Source organism: Aotus nancymaae, unplaced genomic scaffold (assembly GCF_030222135.1).
Source record: "Aotus nancymaae isolate 86718 unplaced genomic scaffold, 86718_ANA_hifiasm-v0.15.2.pri h1tg000093l, whole genome shotgun sequence".
Taxonomy (NCBI): Eukaryota; Metazoa; Chordata; class Mammalia; order Primates; family Aotidae; genus Aotus; species Aotus nancymaae.
In genome coordinates this window covers 57,275-85,120 of record NW_026988508.1, presented here as the reverse complement: position 1 = coordinate 85,120, position 27,846 = coordinate 57,275, and the positions used below count along the sequence as shown (strand labels likewise).

Genomic DNA, 27,846 nt, shown 5'->3' with positions numbered 1-27,846 from the left:
AGTTACAGATTTTTTTTAATTTTCCTAGTAAAAATTATTTTTGTTTTGCTAAGTCAAATAGTATTTTGGAGGATTTTTTTTTTGAGACGGAGTCTTGTTCTGTTACCAGGCAGGAGTGCAGTGGCACCATCTCAGCTCACTGCAACCTCTTCCTCCTAGGTTCAAGCAATTCCCCTGTCTCAGCCTCCTAGCTAGCTGGGACTACAGGCGTGCACCACCACGCCCAGCTAATTTTTGTATTTTTAGTAGAGATGGAGTTTCACCATGTTGGCCGAGATGGTCTCAATATACTGACCTCATGATCTGCCCGCCTTGGCCTCCCAAAGTGCTGGGATTACAGGCATGAGCCACCGCACCCGGGCTGGAGTTTCTTACATGGTTAATTCCAGAATTAAATACTTGGAATTTGCTATAAACCAGTATTTCTTCCATGATTACTCAAGTCTTCATAAATCACTGAATATTAGAGGGCTGGAAGATGACTCTACAGGAACTTGTTTCTCAAGATACAGGAGTCATGTGGTTCACATAACTACCTGCTTTTTCCCTGAAGAACACTATACTTTTTTTCTCAGTCTTTAAATGTCAGTTTCATATCAGTAAGTAGCTTTCTCATTCTGTTAATTTATAGCCTATTTTTGCACATCAATGCATTGGTAAGGAATGTGTAAGAAGTGTTCTACCCTTATACAGTGCCTGGCATGTTGAAGGTACTAAGTAAGGGTCTTTTAATGGAATACAGTAAATATTTTTATAGTGTTACATAATATGGATAATTCAATAACATGCATTTATGCTATGTGAATAAAATTTTTTTTTTCTGTTTTGTCTTGTTTTGTTTTCTGAGACAGAGTCTTGCTCTGTCACCCAGGCTGGAGTGCAGTGATGGGATCTCGGCTCACTTGCAACCTCCCCTTCTCAGGTTCAAGCAATTCTCTGCCTCAGCCTCCCGAGTAGCTGGAATTACAGGCACCTGCCACCACGCCTGTCTAATTTTTGTACTTTTAGTAGAGATGGGGTTTCACCATCTTGGCCTGGCAGGTCTTGAACTCCTGACCTGGTGATCCACTTGTCTCTGTCTCCCAAAGTGCTGGGATCATAGGCGTGAGCCACTGCACCTGGCCAATAAAGTTATTTTTTATATAACATGGCTCCTAAATGCCAGCCAATGAGTTCATCTGCAGCTCAGCCAAAAGAACAGCAAGTTATTCCAATCCTAAAGATAAAATCGGCTTTATTAGAATTTTACTTCATGAGAGATTTAAGAGATTTTCAAGAGTAAATTTGATTATAAGAAAGTTTCAACCAGGTGTGGTGGCTCACTTCTGTAATCCCAGCACTTTGGGAGGCTTAGGTGGGTGGATCACAAGGTCAGGAGATCTAGACTATCCTCGCCAACATGATAAAACCCCATCTCTACTAAAATACAAAAAATTAGCTAGGCGTGGTGGCGTGCGCCTGCAGTCCCAGCTACTCAGGAGGCTGAGGCAGGGGAATCGCTTGAACCCGGGAGGTAGACATTGCAGTGAGCCGAGATCACGCCACTGCAACCCAGCCAGGCAACAGAGCAAGACTCTGTCTCAAAAAAAACAGAAAGAAAGAAAGTTTCACCAGGAGTGGTGGCTCATGCCTATAATCCCAATACTTTGAGAGGCTGAGGTGGGAGGATCACCTGAGGTCAGGAATTCAAGACCAGCCTGGCCAACATGGTGAAACCCCGTCTTTATTAAAAATACAAAACTTAGCTGAGCATGGTGGCCCATGCCTGTAATCCCAGCTACTCGGGAGGCTGAGGCAGGAGAATCGTTTGAACATGGGAGACAGAGGTTGGAGCCGAGATCGTGCCATTGTACTCCAGCCTGGGTGACAGAGTAAGACTCCATCAAAATAAAAGAAAGCCGGGTGCGGTGGCTCACGCCTGTAATCCCAGCACTTTGGGAGGCTGAGGCGGGTGGATCACGAGGTCAAGAGATCGAGACCATCCTGGTCAACATGGTGAAAGCCCGTCTCTACTAAAAATACAAAAAAATTAGCTGGGCATGGTGGCTCACGCCTGTAATTCCAGCTACTTGGGAGGCTGAGGCAGGAGAATTGCTTGAACCCAGGAGGCGGAGGTTGCGGTGAGCCGAGATCGCACCATTGCACTCCAGCCTGGGTAACAAGAGCGAAAACTCCGTCTCAAAAAAAAAAAAAAAAAAAAGAAAGAAAGAAAAAGAAATTCATCTGGAAGAATCAACTGCTTTCACTATTCTGACCATTATTCTGGACCATGACACATGCTTTCAACCAAACTTGCCCATCTCACAAACATGATTTCGCTCTCAGACTGTTCCTTCAGGTTTCCATCTGCAGTCATCTGTGAGTTGTCTGGGGAATGTTGCTTGAGGTCTGTTCCTCTTTTTCTTCCCTTGTAGAGAAGTAATGAATAATCTAGATATCTGAGAATCTTATGATCTTGGTCTGATCATACCAAGTGCTGCTAAAGATGTGGTGCAAAGAGAACTCTCATATGCAGTAGGGGTGTAATTAGTGCTACCCTGGAGAGTAATGTGGAAAAACTACTTGGAAACTCAGTTGAAGACACACATACCCTTTCACTCAACTATTTCACTTCTCACCATGTACGCTGCTCCAACGGTAGCCTTGGGAGCAGCAGCATCCACTTCTTAGAAATGCAGAATCTGGCTGGGCATGGTGGCTCACACCTGTAATCCCAGCACTTTGGGAGGCCAAGGCAGGCACATCACCTGAGGTCAGGAGTTCAAGAGCAGCCTGGCCAACATGAAACCCCTTCTCTACTAAAAATACAAAAATTAGGCCAGGCACAGTGGGTCACGCCTGTAATCCCAGCACTTTGGGAGGCTGAGGTGGGTGGATCATGAGGTCAAGAGATCGAGACTACCCTGGCCAACATAGTGAAACCCCGTTTCTACTAAAAATACAAAAATTGGCCGGGCATGGTGGTGTGCTCTTGTCCCAGCTACTCGGGAGGCTGAGGCAGGAGAATTGCTTGAACCAGGGAGGCAGAGTTTGCAGTGAGCTGAGATCGTGCCACTGCACTCTGGCCTCGTAACAGAGCAAGACTCCGTCTCAAAAAAAAAAAAAATTAGCCTGGCATGGTGGTGGGCACCTATAATCCCAGTTACTTGGGAGGCTGAGGCAGGAGAATTGCTTGAACCCAGGAGGCAGAGGTTGTAGTGAATAGAGATTATGCCACTACATTCCAGCCTGGGTGACACATCTCAAAAAAGAAAAAGAAAAGAAAAAGAAATGCAGAATGTCAGGCCCCACCCACTGAATTGGCATATGCGTTTTAACCGACCCTGGGAACTCCGGGCACCAGCCTGGAGCTCTCAAGCTTGTGTGCATATGTGTTTGTTGCAGCATTGTTTGTAATAACAACCGATAAGGGAACAACCCAAAAAGCCAACGTATGGAGAACAGATAAATTGCGACGCTGTCATACAATGACATGTATAAAGCAGTTAAAAATAAAGGAACTAGAGCCATATATACCAGCATGGATTGCATCCAAAATCATAACATGAAGGGAAAGAAAAGCAAATTGCAGACTGAAATATAGAGTAGGATATACTGTATACGAAATGTAAAAAGAAAACAATATTTTGTTTCGTTTGGGGATACAAGCATGCTTAGACAGAGTATTGACCACAAAGACAAAATTAAGGACATGGTTACCTCTGGATAAAGGGGAGTGAAGTGGAGAAACTGAACTAGATCTGTGGTGTTTCCTTTCTTTAAGAAAAAAATTAGAGGCCGGGTGCGGTGGCTCACACCTGTAATCCCAGCACTTTGGGAGGCCGAGGTGGGTGGATCACAAGGTCAGGAGATCTAGACCATCCTGGCCAACATGGTGAAACCCCACCTATACTAAAAATACAAAAAATTAGCTGGGGGTGGTGGTGTGCACCTGTAGTCCCAGCTACTCAGGAGGCTGAGGCAGGAGAATCACTTGAACCCAGGAGGTGGAGGTTGTAGTGAGCTGAGATCGCATCACTGCACTCTAGACTGGGCAACAGAGCAAGACTCTGTCTCCAAAAAAAAAAAATTAGGGCCGGGGGCAGTGACTCACGCCTGTAACCCCAGCACTTTGGGAGGCCAAGCAGGCAGATTACCTGAGGACTGGAGTTTGAGACCAGCCTGGCCAACATGGTGAAACCCTCTCTCTACTAAAAATAAAATACTAGCCAGATGTGGTGGCAGGCGCCTGTAGTCCCAGCTACTTGGGAGGCTAAGGCAGGAGAATCGCTTGAACCTGGGAGGCAGAGGTTGCACTGAGCCGAGATCGCACTACTGCATTCCAGTCTGGGTGACAGTGAGACTCCATCTAAAAAAAAAAAAAAAATTAGAATGAAACATAGCAAGATGTTGAAATATGATTTTCTATGGTATGTATTTTCTGTGTTAGAAATATGGAATAAGGGGAAAAAAGAATTAAAATGACAGGCAGACCTTGGTCTCCCTTGCCATGACCTTCCTGTTCTTTTTTATTTTGTTGTTTCTTGACCTCACTGACAGTAGCATCTAGATGATAACATCCAACTGCCCCTGAGAGGGGCTGGGCGAAGTGGCTCAGGCCTGTAATCCCAGCACTTTGAGAGGCTGAGGTGGGCAGATCATCTGAGGTCAGGAGTTAAAAACCAGCCTGACAGACATGGTGAAACCCCATCTCTACTAAAAATACAAAAAATTGCCGGGTGCGGTGGCTCACGCCTGTAATCCCAGCACTTTGGGAGGCCGAGGCGGGTGGATCACAAGGTCAAGAGATCGAGACCATCCTGGTCAACATGGTGAAACCCCGTCTCTACTAAAAATACAAAAAATTAGCTGGGCATGGTGGCGCGTGCCTGTAATCCCAGCTACTCAGGAGGCTGAGGCAGGAGAATTGCCTGAACCCAGGAGGCGGAGGTTGCGGTGAGCGGAGATCACGCCATTGCACTCCAGCCTGGGTAACAAGAGCAAAACTCCATCTTAAAAAAAAAAAAAAAAAAAAAAAAAAAATTAGCCAGACGTCATGGCACACGCCTGTAGACCCAGTTTAGGCAAGAGAATCACTTGAACCCAAGGGGTGGAAGTTACAGTGAGCTGAGATTGTGCCACTGCACTCCAGCCTGGGCAACAGAGTGAGACTCCATCTCAAAACAAAATACAAAACAAACAAACAAAATGCCCCTGAGAAGGCTTTCTTTCCATTCTTAACATATCAGACAGAACTGGACTAAAGAGGTGGACATTGCTGGGCGTGGTGGCTCACGCCTGTAATCCCAGCACTTTGGGAGGTTGAGGTGGGCAGATCACGAGGTTAAGAAATTGAGACCATCCTGGCCAACATGGTGAAACCCCGTCTCTACTAAAAACACAAAAATTAGCTCGGTGTGGTGGCGTGCACCTGTAGTCCCAGCTACTGGGGCAGCTGAGGCAGGAGAATCTCTTGAACCCAAGAGGCAGATGTTGCAGTGAGCCAAGATTGAGCCACTGCACTCTAGCCTGGTGACAGAGTGAGACTTTCATCTCAGAAAAAAAAAAGAGGTGAACATCAGCAACATCGGCCAGTCAATGGGGAGGTGAGTCATTGGGGAGGTGAGGCTGCTGTGCAGCCTGGCCACTCGACTCCATTCCAGCCCACTTGTCCAGGGGCTCCTTCCAGAAGCTGGTACATTTCTTAGGCTTACAAGGATGCTACTCAGACCTGACTTCTAAGGATTTTCACTAGACTGGCTTCTGCCAAGCTGCCTTGCAGATGAGGGAGGTAAAAGTAAAGTGCATTTGCTGCCATTGTCACTCCTGCAGGCAAGTTGGCAATAGGGCCTTTCCTGAGAAGGGGAGCCCTTGTTGGGATTTTTTTTTTTTTCGGTTGAGATGGAGTCTTGCTCTGTCACCCAGGCTGCAGTGCGGTGGCACGATCTTGGCTCACTGCAACCTCCACCTCCTAGGTTCAAGCAATTCTCCTGCCTCAGCCTCCCAAGTACCTGGAATTACAGGCACCCATCACCATACCAGGCTAATTTTTGTATTTTTGCTAGAGACGGGGTTTCACCATGTTGGCCAGGCTTGTCTCGAACTCCTGATCTTGTGATCCACTCGCCTTGGCCTCCCAAAGTGCTGGGATTACAGGCGTGAGCCACCGCACCTGGCCCTTGTTGGGTCTTTAGCTTTGGGGTGTCCAGAATGGTGTGCAAGTGTCCAGTCTGCGGGAGTGGGCTGCTGCTGGGTGGTGTGTTCCCAGACCTGTGGTGAAGGGAGTAGTTAAGGAGTAGTTGTGACTTAAAAACAAACAAACAGGTCTGGGTGTAATGGCACACACCTATAATCCAAGCTACTTGGATTACTTAGTGATTCTCCTGTCTTAGCCTCCTGAGTAGCTGGGATTACAGGCATGACCCACTGTGCCCAGCCTAATTTTTGTATTTTTAGTAGAGAAGGGGTTTCATCATGTTGGCCAGGCTGCTCTTGAACTCCTGACCTCAGGTGATATGCTTGCCTTGGCCTCCCAAAGTGCTGGGATTACAGGTGTGAGCCACCATGCCCAGCCAGATTCTGCATTTCTAAGAAGTGGATGCTGCTGCTCCCAAGGCTACCGTTGGAGCAGCGTACGTGGTGAGAAGTGAAATAGTTGAGTGAAAGGGTATGTGTGTCTTCAACTGAGTTTCCAAGTAGTTTTTCCACATTACTCTCCAGGGTAGCACTAATTACACCCCTACTGCATATGAGAGTTCTCTTTGCACCACATCTTTAGCAGCACTTGGTATGATCAGACCAAGATCATAAGATTCTCAGATATCTAGATTATTCATTACTTCTCTACAAGGGAAGAAAAAGAGGAACAGACCTCAAGCAACATTCCCCAGACAACTCACAGATGACTGCAGATGGAAACCTGAAGGAACAGTCTGAGAGCGAAATCATGTTTGTGAGATGGGCAAGTTTGGTTGAAAGCATGTGTCATGGTCCAGAATAATGGTCAGAATAGTGAAAGCAGTTGATTCTTCCAGATGAATTTCTTTTTCTTTTTTTTTGATGGAGTCTTGCTCTGTCACCCAGGCTGGAGTACAATGGCACGATCTCGGCTCACTCCAACCTCTGCCTCCCGGGTTCAAGCGATTCTCCTGCCTCAGCCTCCCAAGTAGCTGGGATTACAGGCATGGGCTACCACACCCAGCTAAGTTTTGTATTTTTAATAGGTTTTGCCATATAGGCCAGGCTGGTCTCGAACTCCTGATCTCAGGTGATCCACCCACCTCAGCCTCCCAAAGTGCTGTGATTACAGGCATGAGCCACTGCCTGACCAGAAACCAATTTATAATGGAAGAATATAAAATGCTTACAACAAAGCACATACGTTCTGTTTATATAATGATGATTTTTCATAAACTAAGCACACCTGTGTAAACAGTGCCCAGAATAAGACAGGAAACATTGTCAGCTCCCCAGAAGCCTCTCTTGTGTCCCTGCCAGGAGTGATCTTCCTCACAAGGGTGACACTATCCTGACTTCTAACACCTTAGGTGATCTTTCACACTTTCTGTATGTCCACACAAATGGAATTATGAAGTATATACTATGTGTCTGACTTTTTTACTCAGCAATATTTGTAAGAGTTATCCATATTGTTGCTTATAGTCTTAGTAGACTGTCTATACTCATTGCTATATAGTTGTATGACCATAACACAATTTATCCCTTCAACAGTTGGTAATCAATTGAGTAGTTTCATTCAGGGAGCTGTCATGTAGGGGTGCCACTATGAACATTCCAATGAAAGGTTTTTGGTGAACATATGCACAATTTGTGCATTGCTGGGATGGAGAGGGTGCATATGTACATCTTTGAGGGACACAGGGTAGTGAGTTCTGAATTCTCTGTCTTCTGGTTGGTAACAGTGGTGGCTGCTCCTGTGGCCCATCTCGTGGACATCTTCTAGGAGGATTCTGAGAGCTAGGCCTGCAACCACCCTCCATTATGCAGAGATGCTCCAGGCTAGTAAACCACTGCAGGGAATCACATTTAAAAAGACAGATTCCAGCTGGGTGTAGTGGCTCACACCTGTAATCTGAAGGTCAAAGTAGGTGAATCACTTGATGCCAGGAGTTCCAAACCAGCCTGGCCAACGTAGCAAAACCCTGTCTCTAATAAAAATACAAAAATTAACTGGGTGTGGTGGCTTGCACCTGCAATCCTAGCTACCTGGGAGGCTGAGGCAGGAGAATTGCTTGAACCTGGGAGGTGGAGGTTACAGTGAGCCAAGATCGTGCCACTGCACTCCAGCCTGGATGACAAAGTGAGACTCTGTCTCAAATAAAATAAAAAATAGATTCCCACTATTCCCAGTATGGTCACTTTCCATTTATACCAATTTAAGCCTCCATCATTTATATCCTCATTTACATTCTAATACTTTCCCAGGTAGATACATATTTTTTCACTAAACTCTTCTCCTTTTCTTAAAGCTCTCTGCTTGTTTATATACATATTCCGACCTATCCACATTGTACTTTAAGGCACTTCGCCAATAAGATGACATGCTACTTTTTCTTTTTTTTAATTTTAATAGAGATGAGTTTTCATCATCTTGGCCAGGCTGGTCTTGAACTCTGCCCTCCAGGGCCTCCCAAAGTGCTGGAATTATAGGCCTGAGCAACCTCGCCTGGCTGACATGCTACTTTTTCAAAGCACATCCCAGGTAGCATGTTTATCTACTTTTATTTAGTAGATGTCTTTTTATCCTTACCAAAAAATACTCAAGTGAGTTGCAATTATTTTTCCCTTCCCTTTTGAGGAAGTTTGTGCTCTGGGCATGCAGGCTGGCAATCATTTAAAATGTCTAACTAGGTGTGAGTGCAGTGGCTCACACCTGTAATCCCAGCACTTTGGGAGGCCAAAGCGGGTGGATCACCTGAGGTCAGGAGTTTGAGACCAGCTAGCCAACATGGTGAAACCTCGTCTCTACTAAAAATACAAAAATTAGCCGGGCTTAATGGTGCATGCCTGTAATTTATCACACCACTGCACTTCAACCTGGGTAACAGAGCAAGACTCCATCTCAGAAATAAATAAATTAATTAATTCAATAAATAAAATGTTTATAACTAATATATAAAATACTGAAGAGCTGCCAGCAAGTACAAATGTCACTTGGCCTAAAGTTGTATATATATTTTATATATATATATGCACACACACACACACACACACACACACACACATACATTTTTTTTTTTCATTTTCTTGGGGCTCATTTTCACAAGCTTGAAAAATGGTAAATTTCCACCTTAGTATAATAATTAACTCACAAATATTTACTAAGTCGAGACTTGATTTTTAAAATCTCAACACCATTCTGTACTAAGTTGAATAGTAAGTATGAAAATATGTGTATGAGTATGGTTTGGTAAATACACATATACATTATGTACCCTGCTGATATTTGTTTATTAAAAAGTAATTTCTAGAGCTCATACCAGGAGCAGCAGTGCCTCCCCCATGGAGAACACAGTGAGCTAGATGTCCCAGGCTCTGCCCTTAAGGCACTCCCAGTCAGAAGTAAAACACGACATGCCCACACATAACCGCAGTGCAAGAAAAAATGAGAAGAAAATACATGTGGGCTAGACAGACAAGGTGATGATACTAAGGTTTAGGAGACAGGAGAGATTTCAGCTGGAGGGTTGCATATATTATGTGTGTGTGTGCAGGTGTGTATAATTACAATCCTCTAGCTGGAATACATATGTGCATACATATATATTTATGCATATTATGATGTCTTGACATCTTTAAAAAAAATCCTCCCTCTCGGGAGGCTGAGGCAGGAGAATTGCTTGAACCCGGGAGGTGGAGGTTGCAGTGAGCCAAGATCATACCACTGCACTCCGGCCTGGGCAACAGAGCAAGACTCTGTCTCAAATCAAACAAACTAACAAACAAAAACCAAGAAAAATCAAATGAAATCAAAACAAAACAAAACAAAAACTCTCCCAGGGGCAGCCAATTCTTGGAGATAAGAACGAACAGGCTGAGATTGGAGCATGCCTTTGATAGGCAAATTAACCAATCCAGAGCCAGCACTCCTCTACATGGCCTACAAATTCTAGGAGAAAGATCCTTTATCTCAATTATCCCAAGGCCAAGTAGTACCAGGCAGCCAACGACCATCCCTAGAGTCTAGAGCCCACCAGAATTATCCACACTATCCAGTCCTGTACTGTCCCCCCTGCCCTGCCTTGCCATTCCTGTGAAAACCACCATAAAGGCCATGGCCTGACCCTTCCCTGGCTCCTGGCTGTGTGGCCTGTGTGGCGGTATGCCTCCTTTCTCTAGGACCCATGAGTATAATGCACTTTGTTCTCCCCAGCCTCTCCTCTGTTACCTCTCATAGCCACACCTGACTAATGATTTCCTAAAAGAGTACAAAACAAGAATCAGGAAAAACTTTGTGAAGGTAATGTTGAGAGATGTATAGTACAAGTATAGAAAGTTTCCAAGGTTGAGGCCAGGCAGGTGGCTCATGCCTGTAATCCCAGCATTTTGGTAGGCTGAGACTGGTGGATCACTTAAGGTCAGTGTTCGAGACCAGCCTGGCCAACATGGGGAAAACCCGTCTATACTAAAAACACAAAAATTAGCCGGGCATGGTGGTGGGCGCCTATAATCCCAGCTACTCGGGAGGCTGAGGCAGGAGAATCACTTGAACATGGGAGGTGGAGGTTACAGTGAGCTGAGATCACAGCACTGCACTCCAGCCTGTGTGACCGAGCAAGACTTTGTCTCAAAAAACAAAAAACAACAAAAAAGAAAGTTTCCAAGATAAAAAAACTTGAAAAGGAAAGAGAGCTAGCTGTTTATGATTAAACAGACATGACGTGATTGCTCTGTGACATGGATCTGACTGTGGCAGTCACAGAATTGCAGTGGTCATCTCATCCAGCTCCAAGATAAGGGATGAGTCATGCTGTGGCAGAGCCAGGACTTGTACCTACGACTGTAGATGCTTGACCCTACACTACTGCTTCCATGTAGACTATTTCCTATGAATTGGAAAAATTATACTTTCTTGTCATATGGAATATTTTGAAAAGAAGTCTTACTTGTAATCCCAAGTCTTTTTGGAAAGTGAGTTAAGTATATAGATATCAATTAATAGTTTGAATGATGACATCTATAATAATTTGTCAAATTCTTATTTTGGGAAACTCTAATTGCAAACAATGTCCAAAGTTAAGTGTGTGCTGATTTGTGTCCTAAGTTCCCATTACCAATAACATGAGTTTGAATAACATGCTCCTGAGAGAATATACATTTCATTAAGAAATCTCACTATCAGCTGTTTCCAGTGGCTCATGCCTATAATCTTAGCACTTTAGGAGGCCCAGGCAGGCGGATCATGAGATCTGGAGTCCAAGACCAGCCTGGCCAACATGGTGAAACTCCGTCTCTACTAAAAACACAAAAAATTAGCCAGGCATGGTGACAGGTGCCTGTAAGCCCAGCTACTTGGGAGGCTGAGGCAGGAGAATTGCTTGAACCCAGGAGGCAGAGGTTGCAGTGAGCTAAGATGGTGCCATTGCACTCCAGCCTTGTTCTGGGCGACAGAACAAGACTCCATCTTGAAAAACAAAAACAAAAAAAGAAATCTCATTATCTCTGTTGTATAACAAATAATTTGTCTAGTCTTTGTCCTGAATTCCTGGTATGGAGACTCTAAAAATCCTTTGGGTTTTTTAATTGATAAGGCTTTGCTATGCTATTAATGGTGGACCCCTAGACAGCCTCAAGTTGGGAGCTGGTTACCGAAAGACCATCCCAGCCTGGTGATTAGAGGGTTGAGGAATTTGAGTCACCTTACCTTGAAGAGAGGAGGGGGTCTGGAGGTTGAGATTAATCACAGGGTTGGTGGTTTAATCACTTGTGCCTACAAAAGAAAAACTCAGTAAAAGCTCTGGCACTGGAGGCTTCCAGAGCCTCCTGGTTGGTGAACATGTTGATGTGCCAGGACAGTGATGTGCCCTGATTTCACGAGGAAAGGCCACTGAAGCTTTGCATTTGGGACCCTCCCATATTTGTATACTTTACAGTGAAACTGTAATCGTAAGCATTGTGCTTTCCTGAGTCAGCCAGTTGTGCTAGCAAATTATCAAACCTGAGGGGGTCATGGGAACCCCTGAATTCATAGTTAATCAGAGTGCAACTGCCATGAGGACTCTCTGATACTTGTGACTGATGTCTGAAGGGGACTGAGGGTCTGTAGTGACCTTTGCCCTTAATCTGTGGCATCTGCACCAGCTCCAGGAAGTTAGTGTCAGAATTCAATTTCGGTACACCCAGCTGGTCAGGCCAGTTTGGGTGGAAACAGGATGTCATATTATCTATTTAAAACTTGATGTCCAAGATGAAATTCACAGTTATCATTCTAGATTTTCTTCCCTTCAAATTCCTTTCAGTTCCCAAATTGTACAAGTTACCACAAATGTGATACCATCTTTGTATCGTACTCATGCTCTTTGGAGAACAGCGTGGCTTGGGAACTGCATTAGGCAGGGTTGTGATGGGAAATAGAAGGCACATCCACTAGAATTTTAAAAAATTTTTTGAATGAAGATATGATTTCATTTTATTTTTATTATTATTATTATTTTTTGAAACAGAGTCTCGCTCTGTTGCCTAGGCTGGAGTACAGTGACATGATCTCGGCTCACTGCAGCCTCTGTCTTTTAGGTTCAAGCGATTCTCCTGCCTCAGCCTCCTGAGTAGCTGGGACTACAGGTGTGCCCCACCAGCCCTGGGTAAATTTTTTTTTTTTTTTTTTTTTGAGACGTCTTGCTCTGTCACCCAGGCTGGAGTGCAGTGGCTCACTCTTGGCTCACTACCACTTCTGCCGCCCAGGTTCAAGCAATTCTCTTGTCTTAGCCTCCTGAGTAGCTGTGATTACAGGCTCCTGCCACCATGCCCGGTTAATTTTTTTGTGTTTTTAGTAGAGATGGAGTTTCACCATTTTGGTCAGGCTGATCTTGAACTCCCGACCTCATGATCCACCTGCCTCGGCCTCCCAAAGTGCTGGGATTACAGGCGTGAGCACCATGCCTGGCCAGTTTTTGTATTTTTAGCATAGACAGGGTTTTACCATGTTGGCCAAGATGGTCTCTATCTCTTGACTTCGTGATCTGCCCGCCTTGGCCTCCCAAAGTGCTGCAATTACAGGCGTGAGCCATTGCACCTGCCAAAGATAAGTTTTTTTTTTTTTTAAAGAGACAGGGTTTCACCATGTTGGCCAGGCTGGTTTTGAACTCCCGACCTCAAGCAATCCACCCGCCTCGGCCTCCCAAAGTGCTGGGATTACAGGCGTAAACCACCATGGCTGGCCAAAGATAAGAATTTAAAAAGAACAGACAGGGACTGGCATGATGGCTCACATCTGTAATCCCAGCACTTTGGGAGTCTGAGGCAGGTGGAATCACCTGAGGTCAGGAGTTCAAGATTACCCTGGCCAACATGGTGAAACCCTGTCTCTACTAAAAATACACAGATTAGCCAGACATGGTGGTGCTTGCCTGTAGTTCCAGCTACTCAGGAGGCTGAGGCAGGAGAATCACTTGAACCCAGGAGGTGGAGGTTGCAGCGACCCAAGATCGTGCCATTGCACTCCAGCCTGGGCGACAAGGGCAAAACTTTGTCTAAAAAAAAAAAAAAAAAAGGAAAAAAGAACTTATCTAGAGTGCAGCTAAGCAGTTGTTTTTTTTTTTGTTTGTTTTTTGCAGTGAGATCTAAGTGTAACGATTTTTTTTTTTTTAACACAAAAAAGATGTTGGCCTGTTGCAGTGGCTCATGTCTGTAATCCCAGCACTTTGGAAGGCCAAGGCAGGTGGTGAATCATGAGATCAGGAGTTTGAGACCAGCCTGGCCAACATAGTGTAACCCCGTCTCTACTAAAAATACAAAAAATTAGCCGGGCATGGTGGCAGGTGCCTGTAATCCCAGCTACTCGGGAGTCTGAGACAGGAGAATCGCTTGAACCCAGGAGGTGGAGGTTGCAGTGAGCCGAGATCATGTCACTGCACTCCAGCCTGTGTGATAGAGCAAGACTTCATCTCAAAAAAAAAAAAAAAAAACAAAAAATACAAAAGTTAGTGGGTGTGGTAGTGCACGCCTGTAGTCTCAGCTACTCAGGAGGTGGAGGCAAGAGAATCACTTAGACCCGGGAGGCAGAGTTTGCAGTAAGCCGAGATGGCACCACCGCACTCTAGCCTGGGCAACAGAGCAAGACTTCATAAAAATAAAATAAAATAAAGAAAAGAAAAAAAGATGTTTAGATACATAAAGGATAGGATGGAGTCAAAAACATATACATTTGGAGTTCCAATAGAAGAGAATAGGAAGGAGGGGGAAGAGGCAATATTTAAAGATATAAGAGCTTTGATTGAATACATTCAAAGATATAATAGCCAGGAATCTTTGCTAGTTGATAACAAAACCAATCACTGATCAGGAAGTCCAACAAATTGCAAGCAGAATAAAGAAATAGAAACCAATAGAAACCCACACCTACACACATCACCATAACGTGTTAGAACACCATTTACAAAAAGCCATAAAGAAAAAGATTATCTCCAAGAAAGGGTGATTCAACTGAGTCAGTGTCTGAATGAGAGCTTCAGAGCATGCACAGAATTAGCTCTCAGCTGTTGCAGAAAGTGGAGCTTCCAGAACTTTCAAGATGGAGGGCAAAATAAAGATATCTTTCAGACAAATAAAAATGGAGAGAGTTTGCCTCCAATGCAGTTACTCATTTTTTTTTTTTGAGACGGAGTTTTGTTCTTGTTGCCCAGGCTGGAGTGCAATGGCGCGATCTTGGCTCACTGCAACCTCTGCCTCCCAGGTTCCAGCGATTCTCCTGCCTCGGCCTACCAAGTAGCTGGGATTATAGGCATGTGCCACCATGCCCAGCTAATTTTGTATTTTTAGTGGAGATGGGGTTTCTCCATGTCGGTCAGGCTGGTCTCAAACTCCCAACCTCAGGTGATCCACCGATCTCGGCCTCCCAAAGTGCTGGGATTACAGGCCTGAGCCACTGTGCCTGGCTGGCATATTCTATTTTAAGCATATATTTGTTCAATAATCCAACACCTGTCAAGCACTGGAGTGAGTGGCAGATTCTTGCTGTGAGAGCATTTTCCTAGTTCATGAAGGGAGCCAGTTGCCATATCCAAAAAGGGAGCTGAGCCCGAACTGGGTTGTCTGACCCTACCTCATCTCAGATAGTCAGTGGGGGACACAGAGCAGATGCCGGAAAGCTGGATTGTGCAGATGAAGTGAGAGTACTCTCTCTCTCTCAAAAATAATTCACTCAACAAGTATTATTGGATACCAATTAGGTGCCATGCACTTTGCTGGGTGCTAAGTTGTAAACATGAATAAGATACGCTCTCTAACTTTTCCCACTACTGGAAAGTGGTAAGTAAACACAGAACTGTATTACAGTTATTAAGTGCTATGGCATGAATGTTGGTGTACCCCCAGCATTCCTATGTTAAAATCCTCACCCCAAAGTGATGATGTTAGGAAGTGGGGCCTTTGGGAGGTGATCAGGTCACAAGGGAGTCCTTATGACTGGAATTAGTGCCTCCACAGAAGAGGCCCTGAGAGCTCCCTCTCCCCTTCCTCCATGTGAGGACACAGAGAGAAGGCACCATCTGTGAACAAGGAAGTGAGCCCTTACCAGACACTGAAGCTGCTGGCACCTTGATCTTGGACTTCCATCCTCCAGAACTGTGAGAAATAAATGTCTGTTGTCTGTAAGCCACCAAGCCTGTGACAATTTGTTCTAGCAGCCCAAATGGACTAGGACATTAAGAATCTGATGACGATTTAGAACTCTCATAGTTTTTTTCACTGAGAAGAGCATACCAAGATACTTTTTTTAAATTAAAAATAATATGCCTTCTGAGAGGATGCACATTACTTCATGTATCAAAAGATGGAAACAACCCAAATGGATGGATGAATGGATAAGCAAAATGTGGTCTACACACACAATGGAATGTGATTCAGCCTAAAAAAGAAGGAAATCCTGTCACATGCACAACATGGGTGACCCTTGAAGACATGATGCTGAGTAAATAAGCCAGTCACAAAATGTCAAGCACTGTTCGATTACACTTATAAGAGAAGCCTAGAGTAGTCAAATTCATAGAGACAGAAAGTACAGTGGTGGTTGCCAGGGGCTGGAAGGAGGGGGCAAAGAGGAGTTATTTTTAATGAGTACAGAGTTTCAGTTTGGAAGGATGAAAAAGTTCTCCAGATGCATGAATCCAAATTAGGTTCATACATTGCATCTGGCTAATGTATCTCTTAAATCTCTTTTAATTTATAGTTCTTGCTCCACTTCATCATCATCTTTTTTAATACCTTGCATTGCACTGTGACAGTTGCACAATGCAAATGTATTTTATTTTATATTATTTTTATTTATTTATTTTTGAGATAGAGTTTCACTCTTGTTGCCCGGACTGGAGTGCAATGGCGCAGTCTCCACTCACTGCAACCTACGCTTCCTGGGTTCAAGTGATTCTCCGGTGTCAGCCTCCTGACTAGCTGGGATTACAGGTGTGCACCACCGCATCCGGCTAATTTTAGGGTTTTTAGTAGAGATGGGGTTTCGACATATTGGCCAGGCTGATCTCAAACTCCTGACCTCAGGTGATCCACTCACCTTGGCCTCCTAAAGTGCTGGGATTCCAGGCATGAGCCACCGCACCTGGACATAAATGTCTTTTATATCACTGAACTGTGCAGTTAAATATGGTTAAAGAGGCTGGGCATGGTGGCTCACACATGTACTCTCACCACTTTGGGAGGCCGAGGAGGGTGGATCACATGAGGTCAGGAGTTTGAGACCAGTCTGGCCAACATGCTGAAACCCTGTCGCTACTAAAAATACAAAAAAAATTAGCCTGGCGTGGTGGTAGTGTGCCTGTAATCCCAGCTACTCGGGAGGCTGAGGCAGGAGAATCGCTTTAACCAGGGAGTCAGAGGTTGCAGGGACTCAGAGGCTGCAGTGAGCCGAGGTTGTGCCACTGCACTCCAGCCTGGCAACAGAGCAAAACTCTGTCTCAAAGAAAAAAAAAGAAAAAACTGGTTAAATGGGTAAATGTTATGCTAAATATACTTTATCATATTTGGAACAAGCCATGTGGAATGGAGAATAAAGGGACAGTGTTCTAGTCAGTCATGTAAGTGGCAGTGATAGGCTCTTCCTTTCTCAAATAATCTTTCCCCTTTGGCTATTTGAAATGCATTACAGGAATTAAGATTAAAAAAGAAAACCAAGTAATAGCCGCTGAGCAAGGAGTTCAGATATTTCAGCAGATGATGTGCTGGGCCACTGACCACTGGTGGCAGAATTTGTGTTGCAGGCAGGAAATAAAAGCCCCTTGCATGTGCAGGAAACAACAGTTGGTTTAGAGTCCAGAAGGAAATCTGCTCATATCTGTTAGATTCTGTCTTAGGGTCAGAAGGCAGAATCTTCCCACACAGAATCTTTCCATTTTATTATTTTTATTTTTATTTTTATTTTTTGAGACGGAGTTTTGCTCTTGTCACCCAGGCTGGAGTGCAATGGCGCGATCTCGGCTCACCGCAACCTCCGCCTCCTGGGTTCAGGCAATTCTCCTGCCTCAGCCTCCTGAGTAGCTGGGATTACAGGCACGCGCCACCATGCCCAGCTAATTTTTTGTATTTTTAGTAGAGACGGGGTTTCACCATGTTGACCAGGATGGCCTCAATCTCTTGACCTTGTGATCCACCCGCCTCGGCCTCCCAAAGTGCTGGGATTACAGGTTTGAGCCACCACGTCCGGCCTCCATTTTAATATTCACAAGAAATCCATGTACTGCGTGATTTTGTAGTCATTTTACAGACAAGGAAATTGAGATTCAGAGAAGATAAGCAATTTGCCAAGAGATCGTGAAGCCAGGATGTGGCAGAGCTGGGAACAGGAGTTGCCCTGTAAGCCCAAAGTATTCAGAAAGCTGCCACCAGGTAATGCTATATTCTTCTAAATGTTCAGTTTTCTTTTTCCTAACTTTACTTTCAGATATCATCATCTTTTTCCTCCCAAGCTTTCAAAGCTCTACCACTAGCATTTAACTGATTATTAACACTTAACTAAACCACATTTATTGACCACTTACTAAGGACTATGGTGCTATGTGTGCCAAAAAGTGCGAGACAAAGTTCTTGATCTTGGTAATTATAACCTAGATGGGTAGGAAAGTCATGTGCACATAGAAAGGTAACTAAGAATATCAGTGCTGAAGGTGAGACATACACACATGTGTGTTGATGACCACAGAAGGGAAAAATGTTATAAGATTGAAAGCATTGGCCAGGCACAGTGGCTCAGGCCTGTAATCACAGCACTTTGGGAGGCCGAGGTGAGTGGATCACTTGAGGTCAGGAGTTCGAGACCAGCCTGACCAACATGGTAAAACCCCATCTCTACTAAAAATACAAAAATTAGTCAGGCATGGTGGCAGGCACTTGTAAACCCAGCTACCCAGGAGGCTGAGACATGAGAATTGCTTGAACCCGGGAGGTAGAGGTTTCAGGGAGCTGAGATTGCGCTATTGCACTCCAGCCTGGGAAACAAGAGTGAAACTCTGTCTCAAAAAAAGAAAAAAGAGGCCAGGCACAGTGGCTCACGCCTGTAATCCCAGAACTTTGGGAGGCCGATGCAGGCAGATCACGAGGTCAGAGTTTGAGACCAGTCTGGCCAATATGGTGAAACCCCATCTCTACTAAAAATACAAAAATTAGCTGGGTGTGGTGGCGTGGGCTTGTAGTCCCAGCTACTCAGGAGGCTGAGGCAGAAGAATTGCTTGAACTCGGGAGGCGGAGGTTGCAGTGAGCCAAGTGAGCGACAGATCAAGACTCCTTCTCAAAAAAAAAAAAGAAAGAAAAGAAAAAAAAAGAAAGCCAAGTGCCAATGTCAATCCATAGTTACACACCCAGCCCTGGTACTCAGGGAAGAGGTTGGAGCTGGCATAAAGTTTAGGAGCCATTAGCCCTTGGATGATGGTGAAACTGCTTTGCAAAAGTACAACTGAGACAGTGAAAGAGATCTAACTCAACTGACTCCATCTTGCTTCTAACCTACCAGCTGTACTGTTCATTCCTGGGAGTAGGCTGAATTAACGTTGGAAGAAACTTAGTTTATAATTTAAACGGAGAGGGTAACAGACCTTTCCCAAAGCAGACCTCCTTCTTGCCTGGGGACTAGACTGCCTTTGTAGGACTAACATGAGCCACAAGATTAGAAATTATGGTTCCAGTCATGGAGCCAGAGGCTACAAGATTCTGACCCTCCCAATACTGCTCTTAAGATCAGTGTTTGAGATATTTCACAGACTCTGCACTCAATGGATCAGCCGACACCACCTAGATCAGTAAACTGGCTCATCTGATCTTGTGGCCCCCACCTAGTGCGGACAGCTTATGGGGATAGCTTTGACTCCCAATAACTTTATCTTTGACCAATCAGCACTCCTGACTCACTGGCTTCCCCCATCCACCAAGTTGTCCTTAAAAACTCTGCTCCCCAAATGCTTGGGAAGACTGATTTGAGTAATAATAGAACTCCAGTCTCCTGCCCAGCAGACTCTGCATGAATTACTCTTTCACGAATGCAATTTCCCTGTCTTGATGAATCTGCTGTCTTGGCAGTGGGCAAGATGAATCCCTTGGGCAGTTACAGTGGTATTTAAAACCTTGGCCTCTTATCAGATCACTAAGGTAGAGAATATCCTTAAAGAAAAGTAGTTTGTGTTAGAATTGGAGTTTTTCAGAATCTAAAGAAAAATTGCTTAAAAACCATCTGCAAAATAACTCCAAGGCAGAAAAAAAAAGGGGAAAGTGGGCTTTTGTAGTAACCACATTCAGAACTGTGAACTGGCTCCTGTGTTCTCTTATCCCCAAGGGCATATGAAACACTGTTTCCCGGGCAGTCACAGCAACGCTGCCTGGATGCAGCCAGGACTGGAATTTCAGCCGGTGGCCTGCCCTCTGCTTTCCTTAGTGGAGCTGTCATCTAAACCTGGACTTTGTTTTCTGCCCTGCCTCCCCCTGGCTGACTGTCAATATTTGCTTTCTGGATCACGAGACCCTAAGTCCCAAGGCCCATCAACGACAACCACTCTGGTGAAACTGTCTACTTCAGGGACTTTTCCCTAGTTGGTCTGCTCCTGCAAGTTCCCACCCCCGGGAAAAGCACCGCATTGCTGACTGAGCAGCTTTTGTTTGCCTCTCCACTGTGTGGCCCCCCAGCAACTATGCCAAGATTCACAAGCCAGCGGAATCCTAAATGTCAGTGTGCATGCCAGAAAGGTTGCTCTTCGGCTTGTTGGCAAAATTCTTCCACAGCACTTTTATTTCTCAGGCACGCCTTCATGGACCCGAGGACTTAATTCCTTGACGGCTGTTGTGGTGCCGTGGTTGCCAATCGAGTGGAGGGCGGGTGTTAAAATGTAAATTAGCTTACAGAGCAATGGGAGGTTGCAAATCCCCCTCCATTTAGTAAGTAAACTCAGCGACCTTGGTCTAGAATAGCAAGGAGTCTTAGAATTGGCACAGAGTGGGCACCCAGCCCCTTCTGGCCAAATCCCTGATGAGATGCCTGAAATTTACCCTTTCAGCCTGAGATTTTGTTCTCTGTGTAAAGCCAATTTTTTTTTTTTTTTTTTTTTTTTTTTAGATGGAGTCTCACTCTGTTGTCAGGCTGGAGTTCAGTGGCGTGTTATCGTCTTACTACAACCTCCGCCTCCCTGGTTCAAGCGATTCTTCTGCCTCAGCCTCCTGAGTGGCTGGGATTACATGTGCCCACCACATGCCCAGGTAATTTTTTTTGTATTTTCAGTAGAGATGGGATTTCACCATGTTGGCCAGGATGATCTCGATCTCCTGACCTTGTAATCCGCCTACCTCGGCCTCCCAAAGTGCTGGGGTTATAGGCGTAAGCCACCACTCCCAGCCTATAAAGCCAATTGCTGCTGTCATTAGTAAGCGAAACTACACTTTACAGAAATAAATGCGGGTCCTCCTAAGTTTGCATCTGAAAGAAGGCTTTCCAGGGTCTGGGAAGGTGTGCTAAACTGAGCCTGGCTATGCCTGCAAGCTCAGGCTGCCACGTGGTCTGAAGCTTGGATTGCTGAGAGGTGGGACAGGCTCAGGGTCCCCTGCCTGGACTCAAGAGTCAGCCTGTCTAGATTGGAATGCCCAACCCATCACTTAAATATGTGGACAAACCTCTTTCTGCCTCAATTTCTTCATCAGTCAAAAATAATTATTACTAGTGCCTACCTCCTAGAGCTACTTGGAGGTTAGAATTAGTGAACATAGATGAGGCTCCTAGACCTGTGTTTGCACCCAGTAAGTCCAGCATGAGTTTTCATTGTAATTATTTGATTATGGCTGTCACCCACATACTGGCTCTCAGGGGTTCGTCATTTCCATTTTAAACTCTATGCTCAGAGTGTGAACAAAGCTCTCAACAAAGCTAAAAAAGGCTGGAATGCTCATAAAAACTTCACAAAGACACCAGGGAGAACTCAAGGGAGCTAAAGTAAAAAAAAACCTGAAGCCTGACACCAGCTGAACTCCACTGGCTGGGGCTGGCGTGCTGTCCCCAACCTTCTCTCCTCTGGCATTTGGTCCTTCTGAGGCAACCATACTCTTGCCCTAGGCTCTGTTCTGTTAGTTGCTTTTATTTCTGGTCTTCTCCCAGGTGACTGACTACCGAGTACTAGCTCGGTCGGGAGACCCCCACCCAGGCAGCACTGAAGGTATTGAGAGGCAGACACCCAGATAGAACAGCAGAGTGGATCTATCCAGGGAACCACAGCCTGCGAGTTGAGAGGCTGACAGCTTTCCAGGCTGAAGGCCCTGAGCAGATTCTCGTCCACATATTTATTTGCTCTTAGGTGATTCTTATTAATGCACAGGTGTTCTATATTTACTCATAACTCAAGAACACACCAAGTAGGCAGCTGTTACCCACCTACCGCTAATTATAAACTAAAAGATATCCTCCACAGAGGAGCCATGGGCACAGGGTCAACTTAATGTTTCTTAACAACTGACCCTTACTAGTAAGGTGAGAGCTGACCTACTTCACCCAGAAAGTGGCTCTGGCTTCAGACCAGGACCAGAGTCAGGTGTGTGAGATGCTCGGTTCGGGTGCAAAATGGAAGGGGGCAGAAGGCAAAAAGTCATCCAGTTAAATGATATTTTAATGCAATATTTTAAAAAATTAAATGAGTTCAAAAAAAATCCATCACAAATAAAATATTGCTATTTTAAATGCAGACAGACTCTCACTGCACCATGCCCAACCACAATGGAGCTGGAGGCAAAAGGAGTAATGCGCTCCCGTGTTTGCATGTATTTGTAAACAGCTAATATATTTTTTTCTTTTTCTTTTATTTATTTATTTATTTATTTATAAAGACGGGGTTTCAGCATGTTGGTCAGCTGGTCTTGAACTCCCAACCTCAGGTGATCTGCCCACCTTGGCCTCCAAAGTGCTTGGATTACAGGCGTGAGCCACCATGCCAGACCTAATTTTTTTTTTTCAGATGGAGTCTTGCTCTGTCCCCAGGCTGGAGTGCAATGGCACAATCTCCGCTCACTGCAACCTCCACCTCCTGAGTTCAAACTATTCCTCTGGCTTAGCATCCTGAGTGCTGGCACTACAGGCACATGCCACCACACCCAGCTAATTTTTTGTATTTTAGTAGAGACTGGGTTTCACCAGGTTGGCCTGGATGGTCTCGATCTCCTGACCACGTGATCTGCCCTCCTTGGCCTGCCAAAGTGCTAGGATTACAGGCATGAGCCACCACAACGGCCTTTTTTTGTTTTTGTTTTTCTGAGACAAAGTCTCACTCTGTCGCCCAGGCGCAATCTCGGCTCACTGCAACCTTCACCTCCTGGGTTCAAGTGATTCTCCTGCCTCAGCCTCCTGAGTAGCTGGGATTACAGGTGGCTGCCACCATGCCTGGCTAATTTTTTTTTTCTATTTTTAGTTCAGATGGGGTTTCACCATGTTGGCCGGGCTGGTCTTGAACTCCTGACCTCAAGTGATCCACTCACCTAGGCCTCCCAAAGTGCTAAGCCCAGCCATAAATGGCTAATGATTTTAAGAAACTATTGTTGTGACTAGCAGCTCGGGCTCGTAGCTCCCAGTGAAAGTGCAGAGAACGAGAGGATGCCACACTTTCAGACAAATATTTGTTGCTCACAGACCAAGAGATTCCCAGCGGAGGAGCCCCACAGGTCGCCAGGGCGACTCTTGTGGCCAGCGAGGCGGTTTTGCTGGTGCCTTAGCGCAGCAGTTCTTGGTGCAGAGTCCGGAGATTCCCAGGCAGAAAAGCACCATCAATCTTAACACCGCTGTTTTGGCCAGCGCAGTGGATTGCTCAGGTTTCGGCGCTGGGAATCAACAAGTTGGATGTCCGCTCAGAGCCCTAGTTAGAAAGTCGGTAATTACAAAGACGACAGAGGGATAAATATATAATGAAGGGAAGAAACCAGCCTAAAAAGGCAGAGAATACTCAAAATCAGAATACCTCTCCCTCTACAGGGGATCGCAATTCCTCATCAGTAACGGAACAAGCCTTAATGGAGAACGAGTGTGTTCCAATAACAGAAGCAGGTTTCAAAAGGTGGGTGATAAGAAACTTCTGTGAATTGAAAGAACTTGTTCTAACCCAATGCAAAGAAACTAAGAACCTTGAAAAAAGGTTTGACGAAATGTTAATGAGAATGGACAATTTAGAGAGGAATATAAGTGAATTGATGGAGCTGAAAAACACAACACGAGAACTTCACGAAGTATGCACAAGTTTAAACAGTTGAATTGATCAAGCAGAAGAAAGGATATCAGAAGTCGAGGACCAGCTCAGTGAAATGAAACGAGAAGACAAGATTGCAGAAAAAAGGATAAAAAGGAATGAGCAAAGTCTCCAGGAAATATGGGACTATGTGAAAAGACCTAATTTACGTTTGATAGGTGTACCTGAATGTGACGAAGAGAGTGAATCCAAGTTGGAAAATACTCTTCAGGATATCATTCAGGAAAACTTTCCCAACCTAGCAAGGCAGGGTAATATTCAACTCCAGGTAATACAGAGAACACCACAAAGATATTCTTCAAGAAGACCAACCCCAAGGCACATAATTGCCAGATTTATTAGGGTTGAAATGAAGGAGAAAATACTAAGGGCAGCCAGAGAGAAAGGTCAGGTTACCCATAAAGGGAAACCTATCAGACTTACAGCAGATCTCTCAGCAGAAATCTTACAAGCCAGAAAAGAGTGGGGACCAATATTTAACATCCTTAAAGAAAAGAACTTTCAACCCAGAATTTCATATCCAGCCAAACTAAGCTTTATAAGCGAAGGAAAAATTAAATCTTTTGTGAACAAACAAGTACTTAGAGACTTCACCACCACCAGGCCTGATTTACAAGAGCTTCTGAAAGAAGCACTATACATATAAAGGAACAACCAATATCAGCCTTTCCAAAAATATATCAAAAAGCAAAGAGCATTAACACAATGAAAAATTTACACCAACTAATGGGCAAAACAGCCAGCTAGCATCAAATGCCAGTATTAAACATATATATATTCTAATTAGATAAAAAGCCAAAACCCATTGGTATGCTGCATCCAGACCCATCTCACATGCAACGATACACAAAGACTCAAAACAAAGAGAAGGAGGAAGATTTACCAACCAAACAGAGAGTAAAAATAAACAAATAAACAAAAAGCAGGAGATGCAATTTTCGCCTCTGATAAAGTAGACTTTAAAGCAACAAAGATCAAAGAGGCAAAGAAGGACATTACATAATGGCAAAAGGATCAATGTAACAAGAAGAGCTAACGATTCTATAGATCAATGAGACAGAAAATTAACAAGGACATCCAGGACTTGAACTCAGACCCGGAACAAGTAAACTTAATAAACATTTATAAAACTCTCCACTTCAAATACACAAAACATACATTACCACCTCACACCTATTCCAAAAGTGACTACATAATTGGAAGTAAATCACTCCTCAGTAATCGCATAGCATTTCATAGGTTTAAATGAAATATTGGTTGGCTGCTTGTTTGTTATTTTCTTCCCTTATTCCTTCCTGTCTACATCATTAAGTATAATTATTGGTATAAATGAGGTTTTCAATACCCATTACTAAACTGCATTCTAGCCTGGGCAAGAAAGCAATACTCTCATTCTCTCTCTCTCTTTCTCTTCCTTTTTATTCCTCTTCTTCATTCTTTTTTTCTTTCTTTCTTTAAAAAACAAAAAGAAAGAAAAGAAAATATTGTTGTGAAGGGTTTGCTTTCATCAAAGCCAGGAAAGTAAAATGGTAATTCTCTTTTGGGTATAAGCAAAATGTTTACATAGAAAACTATACTAAAGGCTGGGCATGGTGGCTCACGCCTGTAATCCCAGCACTTTGCGAGGCCGAGGCAGGTGGATTACCTGAGGTCAGGAGTTCGAGACCAGCCTGGCCAATATGGTGAAACCCGTCTCTACTAAAAATACAAAAAAATTAGCCAGACGTGGTGGCATATGCCTGTAATCCCAGCTACCCAGGAGGTTGAGGCAGGAGAATTGCTAGAACCCCAGAGGCAGAGGCTGCAGTGAGCCAGGATTGCACCACCACCACTCCAGCCTGGGCAACAGAGCAAGACTCAGTCTCAAAAAATGAAAAAAAGAAATCAATACTAGGAGTTTTAATAAACTTACTTTTCAAATTTTCAGTATTTTTTCACTACTTCAGCATTCTACGAAAGTTTTTAAAATCCTAGAAGAAATACTACAGATGAGATGCAGTTTTCTGTGCTTGACCCTTTCTGGAAGTGTCAGCCAGTCAACAGCTCTTCTCACTTAAATGCCCTTCCTTCATCCCATCGTGGCCCTGGAGGTCCCATCTGCAGATGTGACCCTACTGAGGACATCTGGACTGAACCTCTAACCCTGGATGTCCCAAGCAGAGTAGATCTCACTTAAGAGTTGGGAACCGGGAGGCCGGGCGTAGTGGCTCACACCTGTAATCCCAGCACTTTGGGAGGCCGAGGCAGGCAGATCACCTGAGGTCAGGAGTTTGAGACCAGCCTGGCTAACATGGTGAAACCCCATCTCTATTAAAAAAAAAAAAAAAAAGAAGAAGAAGAAGTAAAAAAGAATTGGGAACTGGGACCAGAGAAGCCAGTCTATACTGGAGATATGTTGGTTGGAAGCAAGGGCACGGCTGTAACCACCTGCGTAAACAGTCTCAAGGACAACGCAGGCAGATGTGCAGAGGAGAATGGAGATGAGGCCATGGGATGGGAGCAGAACTTGGAAACAACTGTACAGGTCTTGTTTGTTTTCTCACGAGGTGGATGCACACCTGGCATGAGTAGATTTCTTACACTGGCTATTACTTAGAGTAAAAAAATCCTTGAGGCAAATTTGGTGAGTCAAATAGGATAGTGGAGGCCTAATAGCAGGGCTACAACTTAAAGGGTTGGCATTGACGATGACCAGATTCTACATAAATCCAGACAATATATGCAAAAGGTTAGAGAAGGAAGATTCTAACAGACTCATACCCAGGTAGAAAGTAATGTGGGCTATACCGGGGTGGCCATTCCAAGCAACTGCAAAAAGCCTGATGGACTAAACCTCAGGTTGCAATTTAAACACTACTTCTTCAGGGGATCCTTCCTTGATCCCCAGACTAAAGTGAGTTCCCCCAAAATTAGTTAATTAAATATGTGTAAGACCGGGAGCGATGGCTCACGACTGTAATCCCAGCACTTTGGAGAGGCCGAGGCAAACCAATCACCTGAGGTCAGGAGTTTGAGCAGCCTGGCCAACATGGTGAAACCCCATCTCTACCAAAAATACAAAAATTTAGCTGTGCGAGGTGGCATGTGCCTATAATCCCAGCTACTTGGGAGGTAGAGGCAGGAGAATCACTTCAACCTGGGAGGCGAAGGTCGCAGTGAGCCAAGATCATGCCATTGCACTCCAGCCTGAGCAACAGAGCAAGACTCCGTCTCAAAAAAAAAGTGTAAGAATGTTTTAATTTCTGTCTTCTCTGCTAGAATGGAAGCTCCCTGAGGGTGGATGCCTGCGTCTGTTTGCTCATAATTTTACCATCCCCAGGACCTAAACACTGGGGAGAAGGGGCATGTCAGGGGCTTAATAAGTACTAGTTTACTAATGCAGATTAACAAATACTAGATTACTAGTGCTTAAGTAATACTTTTTCTGTGCCAGTACTATTAAAAGCACTTACAAAGTTAATATTTTAATACTTAGAACAGCTCTACTGGAGAGCCAAGCAGGGCCGGGGTTTGGATCATCTCCTCCAGCTTCAGAGACTACATCACCTCTCTTTTTTTTGAGACAGAGTCTCGCTTTGTTGCCTAGGTTGGAGCGTTATCTTAGCTCACTGCAACCTCTGCCTCCTGGGTTCAAGCGATTCTCTGCCTCAGTCTCCAGAGTAGCTGGGAATACAGGCGCCTGCCACCACGTCACGCTAATTTTTGCATTTTTAATAGAGGTGGAGTTTCACCATGTTGGCCAGGCTGGTCTCAAACTCCTGGCATCAAATGATCCACCCACCGCAGCCTCCCAAAGTGCTGAGATTATAGGCATGAGCCATCATGCCTGGCTTGCGTCGCCTCTTTAACTGGATGAATCGAATGCATGAATGCTGAAACAGAAATCATTAAGGTCCAGTGTCAATCCTCACTCACACCTTATTGTGAA

At 44.6% G+C, this 27,846-nt stretch overlaps 1 long non-coding RNA gene across 1 annotated transcript in view; it reads right to left on the bottom strand.

The window, feature by feature from the left end:
* Positions 1–3,578: 3,578 nt before the first annotated feature.
* Positions 3,579–27,846, bottom strand: part of LOC135271846 (uncharacterized) — a 68,000-nt gene continuing 43,732 nt past the window's right edge. The window contains exons 2-3 of the long non-coding RNA XR_010339978.1: positions 11,864–11,929; positions 3,579–4,348 (exon numbers count right to left, since the gene is read on the bottom strand). This is a non-coding gene — a long non-coding RNA (uncharacterized LOC135271846). The remainder of the gene's footprint in view (positions 4,349–11,863; positions 11,930–27,846) is intronic.